Raw genomic sequence first — 12145 nt, 5'->3', positions numbered from 1 at the left:
TCCTTTCTTCAGTCAAAATATAAATAACTAAGTTTCTTGGGGGAAATAGTCTGAGATTTCTTCAGTCAAATATAAAACACATTATCTTTTTGAATGAAAACAACTCAGTGTTTTTATGAGAATATTCTTCGATTTGGTTCCCACAGTAGTGAAAAACACACGCACGCACGCACACGCACATCCACGCACACATACACACACAAAATAAAAACAAATCAAATTGAATATCCTTTGTTCAAGCGTCTATAGTGAACCCTCGGACTAGTGAACCCTCGGACTAGTGAACCCTCGGACTAGTGGACCCTCGGACTAGTGAACCCTCGGACTAGTGAACCCTCGGACTAGTGGACCCTCGGACTAGTGAACCCTCGGACTAGTGAACCCCTCTCTTTTCACCTATGCTTACTGTGTGGGTGTGTGTGTGTGTGTATGTGTGACGGAGTGATTGAGTTTGTGTTACTGTTTGTCGATTTCTTACGTGAGCCTTGAAGGCTTCGCCTCTTGTTATCCACCAGTTTGTGCCCGGGGTCCACCTGAATATGCCCACCAAATTTGATGCAGAATATTTACGATATCACAAACAGAACTCTACAATCCACAGGTGTTGCTTTGCGAGCTATAAAGAGCTATAAATATCTCACAACTTCTAAGGCGCACAACTCTGCAGAGTCTGCTGTGAAGGGCGGCGGTAGTCTCCCTGTCACACCCGAATGAACCGAACCATTGATCCTCCAAGCTTAGGTCCCTCCCAGATTCGTGGAATGGGAACAGCACGAAAATGATTCAGTGACCATAATGCCTTTCATGATCATATCATGTCGAGTCCCATTCATGTTGACGACGCCGAATGTAATCGAGTGCCGGAACACCATAATCACCTTTGGAGGCGAAGTCCACTCGCACAGGAATGAGACATTTAGAGCTTATCTCTCAGCCCTTTTTCGTCTGTTATGGCTTCTCAGAGGAAGGTCAGAACATACCGACACAGGAAATCAGCCAGACCACATCACAAACAGAACTCTAGAATCCACAGGTGTTTTCCACACACACACACACACACACACACACACACACACACACACACACACACACACACACACACACACACACACACACACACACACACACACACACACACACACACACAGAGAGAAGCCGTATATATATATATATATATCTATTGTATAAATATATAGAGATCTTTGCACTTTTACAGTGAGGACAACTTACGGCTGCATGGAAAGCGTTCTGGACACTACCGTGACCTTCTAAAAATAGTAATGTCGGAACGGGAATATCCGAAGCTGCTTCTCGAAGCCATACCCAGGAAGGGAGGTAAACGCTGAAAACATGGAGAAGATAAGGAAGAGTTATGGTACTTGATCCAGGAAAAAAAATCTGTTTGCGCTGCGCGCTGAGAGCACGTATTGAAATATCTCATCGACCAGATTTTGTCCGGGGTGTATTTGAATATGGACACCAAATTTGAAGCAGATCCATCGAGAACTTTGGCCGTGCATGGCGAATACACACACAGACACAAGTCGTATATATATATAGATGTTATGTTTGGATTAAATACAAGCTCAGAAAGTTAAAAAGAATAGAAATACAGAAAAGCGTGCAATCCTGCTCAGTGCAACCCCTACCGCACTATTCTGGCCTGTCAATTTCACTGCCTTTTCCACGAGCGGGGGACTGACGATGCTATACGGTCATAGTGAAAAAGTGCATGCAGTGCGTTCAGTTTAATTCTGCGAGATCGATAGCTTGACTAAATGTGGTAATTTCGCCTCACGCGACTTGCTCATAATTATATACACAATGGTATGCATGTGTGTATCATATTACAGTCGAAAATGATCTGCTTCAACAAAAGGTTACAACTGCACCGTCACCCCCCCTCCCCCCCCCCCTCCCCCACTAAACAGCAAAAACAGTGTGACGTGTGACATATGTTCCAGGGTTACTGGGAACTTGGGTGTTTGCCAAATGGTGACCCTGTCCAAACAGACCACCTGTCTATAAAGACCACCTTTGCTCGGTCCCTTGGGTGGTCTCTTTAGACAAGTTTGACTGTACAAAATGTACATCATGTATGAATCGATATGCCGTGTAGGGGGGCAGGTGTGGGGCGGCAGCTGTCGTTATGCGCAAATGCTACTAATCAATCCCTTTTTTCAATTAACGATGAAACACACTGCAAAACGTCTGTCTCTAACTGATTGTTTGTGTGGAAGTGTGTGTGTGTGTGTGTTGTCACAAGCAGATCATCATACATGTCATAGATAAAATACCTGTGTTGCTGTATACATTTATATACCTAGACCAGATACATTGAAAATAATAAACTCAGTTGTACAGTTGTACCGGTGATTGCAGGTAATACTTCATATAAGAGGTGTGCATGTATGGTGATCACGTGACACCAGCGATAGAAAAGAGTCGCGCGCCTTTCTCCCATAACCACGACACTCCCTGTCACTGCGAAGCTATGGTAAGTAACTGATTTTTTTTCTTCACCGCCAACCTCCTCCCCCCTTACGACTCCCCCAACCTTCCCCCACCCCTCAACCTCTATCCCTATCCCATGCGCCCAGTGCTTATTTGTTTTTGATATTTTGTATTACATCCGGTGTTTTTGGGCATACCTTCGGTTGCAATGGTTTAAAGCCCCAGTCTGTCTCAAATGGTTTAAAGAACGATTTAAATCTTCTCATGAAAAAAAGCAGTTCTAACCATTATGAAACACACTTGATTGATTGATTGACACTTGCAATAGCACTTAATAGCAGTTCATTTGAATGGCTATTTAGCTCGCGTAAACCACACACCAGATTTTGTGGTTTATCTAACCCCTGAGCCATCGTAAACCCGTGTCATCCGCTTTCCTTTTTTTTCACAATTTAGTCGTCAGTTTGTTATTTCAATGCGACTGGCTGTATCTGCAATAGCACGTTATTGTGTACTGCCCTCCTCTGACATAACACAGTAAGTCCAAAAATCACGTTTCGAGAAAAACGCGGTTTTCTGTTCTCAGCTCTATATTTAAAACAAAAGCATTCTCGCATTTTACTGTAATAAAGCGTCGGGATGATTTCTGAATTTATAGCTTTAGTCTATTTCAAAAATAGTTGTGAGATTAAAGAATTATGAGCCAATTAGTGGACTTACTGTGTTCTGCCAAGTTTTTCTTTGAACTCGGGCTTGTTAAAAACAACGGCAGAACACAGTAAGGGACGTTACTGTCTTCTGCCGGAGTGTTCTGTGAACTCGAGTTTGTTAAAAACAACGGCAGAACACAGTAAGGGAAGCTGCTGTGTTTTGGCGATGTTTTCTTGTTTCTTAATGCTTGTCACAAGTTAAAATAGTGACCGATCACAACAACAGTTCTTGCTGAGTTCTGCTTTATTAATTGTATGCGAGAAATTCTTTTCTGACCGAGTAACCTTTAGCAACAATGACTAAATAACTCTAATATTTATTATGCTTTTACAATTTTTATTTTGTTTTACCTGATGGCGTATGTGACTCTTAATAGGAAAAAGCGACGCGTTCTTTTTTATATTTAGTCAAGTTTTGACTAAATATATTAACATCGAGGGGGAATCGAAACGAGGGTCGTGGTGTATGTGCGTGCGTGTGTGCGTGTGTGTGTGTGTGTGTGTGTGTGTGTGTAGAGCGATTCAGACTAAACTACTGGACCGATCTTTATGAAATTTGACATGAGAGTTCCTGGGTATGAAATCCCCGAACGTTTTTTTCATTTTTTTGATAAATGTCTTTGATGACGTCATATCCGGCTTTTCGTGAAAGTTGAGACGGCACTGTCACGCCCTCATTTTTCAACCAAATTGGTTCAAATTTTGGTCAAGTAATCTTCGACAAAGCCCGGAGTTCGGTATTGCATTTCAGCTTGGTGGCTTAAAAATTAATTAATGACTTTGGCCATTAAAAATCGGAAAATTGTAAAAAAAAAATAAAAATTTATAAAACGATTCCAATTTACATTTCTCCATCATTTGCTGATTCCAAAAACATATAAATATGTTATATTCGGATTAAAAACAAGCTCTGAAAATTAAATATATAAAAACTATTATCAAAATTAAATTGTCCAAATCAATTTAAAAACACTTTCATCTTATTCCTTGTCGGTTCCTGATTCCAAAAACATATATATATGATATGTTTGGATTAAAAACACGCTCAGAAAGTTAAAACAAAGAGAGGTACAGAAAAGCGTGCTATCCTTCTTAGCGCAACTACTACCCCGCTCTTCTTGTCGATTTCACTGCCTTTGCCATGAGCGGTGGCCTGACGATGCTACGAGTAAAATGGCATTGCGTTCAGTTTCATTCTGTGAGTTCGACAGCTACTTGACTAAATATTGTATTTTCGCCTTACGCGACTTGTTTCTTTTTCTTTTTTATATTTAGTCAAGTTTTGACTAAATATTTTAACATCGAGGGGGAATCGAAACGAGGGTCGTGGTGTATGTGCGTGTGTGTGTGCGTGCGTGCGTGTGTGTGTGTGTGTGTGTGTAGAGCGATTCAGACTAAACTACTGGACCGATCTTTATGAAATTTGACATGAGAGTTCCTGGGTATAAAATCCCCGAACGTTTTTTTCATTTTTTGGATAAATGTCTTTGATGACGTCATATCCGGCTTTTCGTGAAAGTTGAGGCGGCACTGTCACGCCCTCATTTTTCAACCAAATTGGTTGAAATTTTGGTCAATTAATCTTCGACGAAGCCCGGACTTCGGTATTGCATTTCAGCTTGGTGGCTTAAAAATTAATCAATGACTTTGGTCATTACAAATCTGAAAATTGTAAAAAAAAATAAAAATTTATAAAACGATCCAAATTTACGTTTATTTTATTCTCCATCATTTGCTGATTCCAAAAACATATAAATATGTTATATTCGGATTAAAAACAAGCTCTGAAAATTAAATATATAAAAATTATTATCAAAATTAAATTGTCCAAATCAATTTAAAAACACTTTCATCTTATTCCTTGTCGGTTCCTGATTCCAAAAACATATAGATATGATATGTTTGGATTAAAAACACGCTCAGAAAGTTAAAACAAAGAGAGGTACAGAAAAGCGTGCTATCCTTCTTAGCGCAACTACTACCCCGCCCTTCTTGTCAATTTCACTGCCTTTGCCATGAGCGGTGGACTGACGATGCTACGAGTATACGGTCTTGCTGAAAAACTACATTGCGTTCACTTTCATTCTGTGAGTTCCACAGCTACTTGACTAAATATTGTATTTTCGCCTTACGCGACTTGTTTTACATTTAGTCAAGTTATATAGAGACGGGGAATCGAGACAAGGGTTGTGGTGATGTGTGTGTGTGTGTGTGTGTGTGTGTGTGTATAGATCGGTTCAAGGAAAACTACTAAACCGATCTGCCTGAAAGAGTTCCTCAGTATAATTTCCCCAGACTTTTTTCTTTTTACATTTAGTCAAGTTTTGACTAAATGTTTTAACATAGAGGGGGAATCGAGACGAGGGTCGTGGTGTATGTGTGTGTGTCTGTCTGTGCGTGTGTGTGTGTGTGTGTGTGTGTGTGTGTGTGTCTGTGTGTGTGTGTGTGTGTGTGTGCGTGTGTGTGTGTGTAGAGCGATTCAGACCAAACTACTGGACCGATCTTTATGAAATTTTACATGAGAGTTCCTGGGAATGATATCCCCGGATGTTTTTTTCTTTTTTTCGATAAATACCTTTGATGACGTCATATCCGGCTTTTTGTAAAAGTTGAGGCGGCACTGTCACACCCTCATTTTTCAATCAAATTGATTGAAATTTTGGCCAAGCAATCTTCGACAAAGCCCGGACTTCGGTATTGCATTTCAGCTTGGTGGCTTAAAAATTAATTAATGACTTTGGTCATTAAAAATCTGAAAATTGTAAAAAAAAAATAATAATTTATAAAACGATCCACATTTACGTTCATCTTATTCTTCATCATTTTCTGATTCCAAAAACATATAAATATGTTATATTTGGATTAAAAACAAGCTCTGAAAATTAAAAATATAAAAATTATGATCAAAATTAAATTTTCGAAATCAATTTAAAAACACTTTCATCTTATTCCTTGTCGGTTCCTGATTCCAAAAACATATAGATATGATATGTTTGGATTAAAAACACGCTCAGAAAGTTAAAACGAAGAGAGGTACAGAAAAGCGTGCTATCCTTCTCAGCGCAACTACTACCCCGCTCTTCTTGTCAATTTCACTGCCTTTGCCATGAGCGGTGGACTGACGATGCTACGAGTATACGGTCTTGCTGAAAAATGGCATTGCGTTCAGTTTCATTCTGTGTGTTCGACAGCTACTTGACTAAATGTTGTGTTTTCGCCTTACGCGACTTGTTTTCTTGCAGATTGTGAATACTAGCAGAAAGTTTTACGCATTTTAATGGTTTCAAACTGTCGATAAAAGTGTGTTCTTGTGGACCAAATCAACAGTTTTCAACTCGGAAAACTCTTTAACGCGTTTTTGCACGCGACTCTGCGCATTTGTGTGGCCAGGAACCCGACAGCTGCCCTTTAACGTTCCATTCATTAATTTGTTTTCCTTTTTAAACCCTTGGACATTTACATATTACTCAAGTCGGTTCTTGCTTGTCGATTTTCAGTCATCATGTTCTGTTTTCAGGCAACGGAACAGTGGGTTTGTGCGCATTAAAGGTGTCCGATTGATCCAGATCAACTTGGTAAAGCTGTGAGAAGAATTCTACGCCATGAGTGCCCAGCCAGCTGCTGGTGGTAAGTTGGTGCTTGAGTGTGCACTGTTCCAAATCCTCAGAGTATGTTGAGGTACAATAAAACAGTCCTTCTCGTGTAAATGATGCGACTCACCATCTCAGATAGGGCCAGGCTTTTACATGGAATAAGACCATATGTTTCCAATTGGTCGAATACCAAAAATCAACATTCTTGGTGCTTTCTGGGCAGAGCGGAAATTTGCGTATGAAGTGTTTTTGAACATGTTGTCGCAACGGTGTGCTTGTTTAAACGCCAAATGAATGTGACTGTACAAAATTCCTTTGACATCAAATTTGGAAGGGGAAGTTAGGATGTTACAGGGCTACTATTGATGACTCTGTTTTGATCGAACACTCAACTAAAAGCGTCATCAGTTTTAACACAGAGGTGACCGTGTTTTTGATACAGCCGCATGTGAAGTTTGAGAATACTCTCAGCGAGTCGGTAGACAAAAGTTCCCCACAGTATGATGAAGTGCTGTTGTTGTCTGTTTGTTTGTTTGTTTGCTTTGCTTTCCTTCGTCTGCAAGAATTTAACGCTTGTTTACGTTTTTGGCTCACGTAAGTGTAGCCTATGCGATGATAAACTTTGTCTGTCTGTGCGTGCGTGCGTGCGTGTGTGTGTGTGTGTGTGTGTGTGTGTGTGTGATAGAAACTTTAACATTTCCGAGTCTATGGATAAAGCTCGCATAAGAAGATTACGTCAGTCTCGGTCAAAAGTGTTTGACGTGTGTGATAGAAACTATTTGAAGACGTCACATTATGACGTAAGAGGGTTAGACGTCACGCAAAGGAATTACTGAAAGTCTCGGTCATTGTTATTGTGAGCGGGCCGAGACTACTTGGCAGATCCAGGGTCTCGCTTTCTTGCACAGTTTCGTTTCACCTATGCTTACTGTGTGTGTGTGTGTGTGTGTGTGTGTATGTGTGACGGAGTGATTGAGTTTGTGTTACTGTTTGTCGATTTCTTACGTAGTTTCCGCGAAAAAATAACTCATTGAAATTGTAATCATTCACAACACAATTCAAACATTTAAAAAAACAAAAATCATAGCAAGCTACAATTCAATTTAAACGACCTGAAGTTATTTCTGCCGAATTTACCCACGTATAATTGACGGAAAACAGATATCAATATCTCCAGGTATCTCAAACCTAAAACATAGTGAAACTTGGTAACAGATATGTCAACGGGATTCTACATATTTTGCAACAATTCGATATAATAAAAACAAGCATTGACCTTAACGGGTCAAGATATACGTCCCGTGGGCATGGTGACACGGGGGTAGGACATGGATACCGTCTCTGGGTCTGCACAAACAGTTGACTTGTGACCTACCTGGGTCGAATTCTAATGCGCGACCTTAAGTTACGCTAAACTGTTTCAAGCCATACTGAGAGAGAGAGAGAGAGAGAGAGAGAGAGAGAGAGAGAGAGAGAGAGAGAGAGAGAGAGAGAGAGAGAGAGAGAGAGAGAGACAGGCACACAGACAGACAGCCAGAGGGAGAAAGAAAAAGAGAGAGCGTGGTGACACGGGGGTGGGACATGGAAACCCATGGTAATCTGGGTCAGCACATACAGTTGACCCGTGTCCAACCCGGGCCGTGTTCTAGAGAGAGTAGTCACCGACAGAGAGGGCAAGGTAAAAGAAATGAAGAAATGCACAGACAACGGCCCAATAAACATGCCAGAACTGGGCCATTGCTGGCGTTTTGATGGCAATGCCAGTTGCCAGAACTACTGCCATCAAAGGCCCACTTATGGCCCAATGCTGGCATATTACCCGTATGCACATTGGCAAATTGATGGGCCATCACTGGCAAGCCAGCACTTTGCCAGCAAAAACCCATCATTTATTTGCTGGCTTTTTGATGGCTTGCCATCATTTTGCCAGCAATTTTCCAGCAAAAACCCATCATTTATTTGATGGCTTTTTGATGGCTTGCCATCATTTTGCCATCATTTTGCCAGAATTTTGCCAGCAAAAACCCATCATTTATTTGATGGCTTTTTGATGGCTTGCCATCATTTTGCCAGAATTTTGCCAGCAAAAACCCATCATTTATTTGATGGCTTATTGATGGCTTGCCATCAAAAACCCAGCATTTTGCCAGCATTTCGCCAGCATTTTGCCAGCATTTTGCAGGTTTTTAGTTCCATATAAAAAAAACTTTTTTCCATATATTTTCCGTTAATGGCCCTTTACCTGCTGAAATTACCGGGCCAGTTGTGGCCCGGCAAAATGCCATATTTCTGTCTTTACCATTGCCAGCAAAATGCCAATAAGTTGCAGGAAATATACCAATACCACTGATTCGGATAGAATGACGGCTCTATTCATGTACTCGATCTGCAGAGTCTTGTTAGCCCATATAAATAGAAGTCTATAAATATGCTTTGTTTTGTCATTTTTTACTGTGAATGTAATAACAATAACAAAACACAGCACATCAATGGACTTTTCAACCCATGCTGGCGGCAAGACGTGCGCAAATAAAGCAAAGGGCAATGCTGTCAAGCTGTACATTAGCAATATGCATATGCGTAATTATCAAATTCATCAGTAAAATGCAATTGAAATGCTAATCACATTTGTCGTGTAACTTATCTGGCAAGTAAAGGCAGTGGTTTTGACAGAATATCGTCATCAACGCAGTTATAGCGGGCACAACAACAATACAGTAATATATATTAAAAACAAAACAAATGTAAAGCTTCCAAACAGCAACGACTCATTACCGAAACATTACAGAAACGTACGCTTTGTTTTCAGTTGCTCACTGTTTTATTTTATTTGTACAGCGTTCTAAATTTCACACTCGAGACATGATGACCAAAGGCAGGAATGTTTCTTGTTCACTTCCCAGTAAACCTCCGTAGGATTGTCTTGATTCTGTCATTTCTCTGTTCGCATCCGCAACGTTGAGATAACGCTTCTTTTCTTTGTCCTGACGTCGTAGCCTACGGTAAGCCATTGAAACTCTCAAGTCCTCCTGCCGTTCACCTCTTGAAACATGAAAGCAAACGAGTTTTGTTGGTTTTAATTCATTATTCCATATCACACACACACACACACAGACACACACACACACACACACACACACACACACACACACACACACACACACACACACAACCAAACAACCAAACAAACGCAAGCATACACGCAGGCATGCAAGCAAACAGCACACGCACGCACGCACGCGCGCGCGCTCACACACACACACGCGCACACACACACACACACACACACACACACACACACACACACACATACACACACACATACACACACAGAGGCATTCTCACAGAGAGGACGACTTCTTGTAATCTATCATATTTTCTGAACTGACTAAAATGCCAAGCCGAAGTTAGGGGTCAACAGGAATATGTATTTTGATCTAACCTGCGAAGCTTACGTTGTCTCGGACAGCTCTCTTGCGTTTCTCTCAGGAACTGAGACCCAGGCGAGCTGCATCTTATCCAGTTGGGCAGTCAGACACTTGCACAAATCTTTGTCCTGGAGTGAATAGACACATACTCAATGTCAACATTCACAAGATGCAATTTGTTTGGTTACAAGTAAGCTTATGGTGTTTATGCCTATGGTGCTTTTCTTTTGACAGAGACAAAACAAACTCAATCACACAAAGAAAGGAAAAAGGCACACACACACACACACACACACACACACACACACACACACACACACACACACACAACCGCGCGCGCGGGCGCACACACACACACACACACACACAACCGCGCGCGCGGGCGCACACACACACACACACACACACACACACACACACACACACACACGCGCGCGCGCGCGCGCGCAGATTCTTTCTTACAGAGAGGACGACTTCTTAAAGTCTATTATATTTTGCGAACTGACTCAAACGTCCAGCAGAAGAAAGTTGAAAAAAAGACCGACAACGGAGGAAAAGAACAAGAAGATACTAGATCTAACGCCGTTGCGACGACCTGCTCACACAACTGTTTGTGAAACTCACCACGCTTGCTTCTAGCCGGAGGAGATCGGACGCGTACTGAAATCGAAGAAGGTGCTTTGGAAATTCCTTGAAGTTGAATGCAAAACAAATAACCGGACATCTGCAGAACCACCGCGGGCCGGATTTAGTTGACAATGCGTCATCATCACGAGTGACGTCAAGATATTTCGACATTTGTTTGTACATTACGTCACTCCAAGTGAGAAAGCCATACCGCTGTGCTGTCGCAGATCTTCTTGCCAGCAATAATCCAGCATTGGCCCACTGCTGGCGTGCCAGCAAAAACCCACCTATAATTGCCAGCAAATCGCCACCTATGGCCCAATGCTGGCAAACAAGCACTGGGCCATCAATGGCGTGCCAACAGTGGGCCAATTAAGGCATTTTACTGGCCGACAATATTACTGGAATGCCAGAGATGGGCCAGTGATGGCAAGCCATAACTGGGCCTTTGTTGGCAAACCATAATTGGCCCAGTGTTGGTTTTTTTATGGCCAGCTTTACCAAACTTGCCAGCAAAAAGCCAGTTCTGGCATGTTTATTGGGGGAGTGCAAAATAAAACATTAAAAAAACACACCTGATAAAAGCCCCTTCAGAAAACCATCTTTTATAAACACGCAGGCACGCATGCATACGGCACACACGCAAACACAGGCACTCTGATAGTAACAGAACGGTCACATACACACACACACACAGCCTGCTTTAACATGCTGCTTATCAGTCCCCGACATTGTCATTGGTTACCGCCAGGCAGATGCGCACGCATGCACACACACACACGCACACTCATGCTCACTCAATCACACACACACACACACACAAAGTTATATTTACGTGGCACAGAACGGTCACTCACACACACCACACACACACACACAACGCGCTCAACAGTAACGCGGTTACCTGTCACACACGGCTTTATTTACGTGTCACAACATGAATTACAAAAGTAATGAACCCGAATGAACAACACACAGCCCGCAAACGCTCAAAGCTAAAGTCTGCATGGGCGCAATGTGCAATAACACAATCGCGGCTGGGTACCATCTGGTGAGCCGCTCTATGTAAGTACCGTGGCCAGCAGCATCGAAGACAATAATTATAAGATGTTTGTCGGTCCGAGGGGGAGCATATCGTCTTTTGTTTCATATTTATTGACCAAGGCCGAAGGCCGCGGTCAATAAATATGAAACAAAAGTCGATATGCCCCCCGAGGACCGACAAAAAAGCAGGTCTGTCAACAAACCACCAAACATCGTTTTTGTCGCCATTTTGGTGGTGAGAAAATAAGTGCACAATCAACCCAGGGAGCCATGCTTTGAAACACGGGTT

Source organism: Littorina saxatilis, linkage group LG16 (assembly GCF_037325665.1).
Source record: "Littorina saxatilis isolate snail1 linkage group LG16, US_GU_Lsax_2.0, whole genome shotgun sequence".
Classification (NCBI taxonomy): Eukaryota; Metazoa; Mollusca; class Gastropoda; order Littorinimorpha; family Littorinidae; genus Littorina; species Littorina saxatilis.
This window is presented reverse-complemented; position numbering follows the sequence as displayed.